Genomic DNA, 1080 nt, shown 5'->3' with positions numbered 1-1080 from the left:
TTTTCAAAGTCATGAAATATCTCTGAGAGTTTGCTGCTGTGAAGATCGTTTTTGCATTTATAATTTCTTCTGAGTCACTTTTATTTTTATCAACATAACTTTATATTTCATGTTGATGGATTACAAATATCAAATACCTGCAAATGTACACATAGAGTCTAAAGATAGCAGTATGAATATTCTCATACAGCTTTTGTTTATCTACTATTCACTTTCAATATTATGATATTTCTCTCTCTCTTTCACTCTGTCTCATTTCCTCTCTTTCTCTTCCATGCCCCATGTCTGCTACTTAGAATTTCTGCTGGGCTACGATTATGCTTCAGGATCTACTGGTTTTGTGGGAACATGAAAGCAACCATCGGTTAACCTTGCATTCTTTAAGAGTTATGACAGTGACATGATATTATTCTTTGCCATTCTAAATGGTAAAATAACATATCTAGGAGTTCCTTTTCACTTTTACTTCTACTATAAATTTTATCTCATAGGAATCATTGGAATGGATAAGATACTTTAACCTGTGACCTAAAATTATTTTTCTTTTATTTTTTTAATCTTCTACAAGATAACTTTATATATTTTTAAAAATTTTGTTCTTTTTATTATTTTTTCTTTTTTATTGGGAAAATACTGTACAGAGGGGTTGTAATTACATGAACAAGATAATGAGTACATTTCTTATCAAGCATTGTAGCGTCCTCCTTTGTTTCTCCTTCCCAGAACTTCCAATCCTCCTTGTCCCCCATATCAAATACTCCCCCCAACCAAAGTAGTAAACTTCGTTTTTCGAAATAAGTACTTGTACATATTAGTGTTGCAATGGGTCCACCCGTATCCTTATTTAAACGAATTGTTTTTTCCCACCCCTCCCCCACAAATTATACCAACATCAAATACAGTGAAAGCAGGGCTTATACCGTTGGGGAGGGACATACAAAGCAACAAAGAAATAATCTTTAAATATGTTAGAAAAAATCGCATTAAAAACATTTGAATACATATCTTAGGGTTCATGTCCCTAACATCAACCTATCTGATCTTTTCTGCTTGACTCAGACATGTACTAGTTGTTGCAAA

The sequence above is a fragment of the Dipodomys spectabilis genome, unplaced genomic scaffold, assembly GCF_019054845.1.
Source record: "Dipodomys spectabilis isolate Male_0828 unplaced genomic scaffold, ASM1905484v1 ptg000287l, whole genome shotgun sequence".
In the NCBI taxonomy this organism is placed as follows: Eukaryota; Metazoa; Chordata; class Mammalia; order Rodentia; family Heteromyidae; genus Dipodomys; species Dipodomys spectabilis.
Note: the sequence above shows the minus strand (reverse complement) of the source record.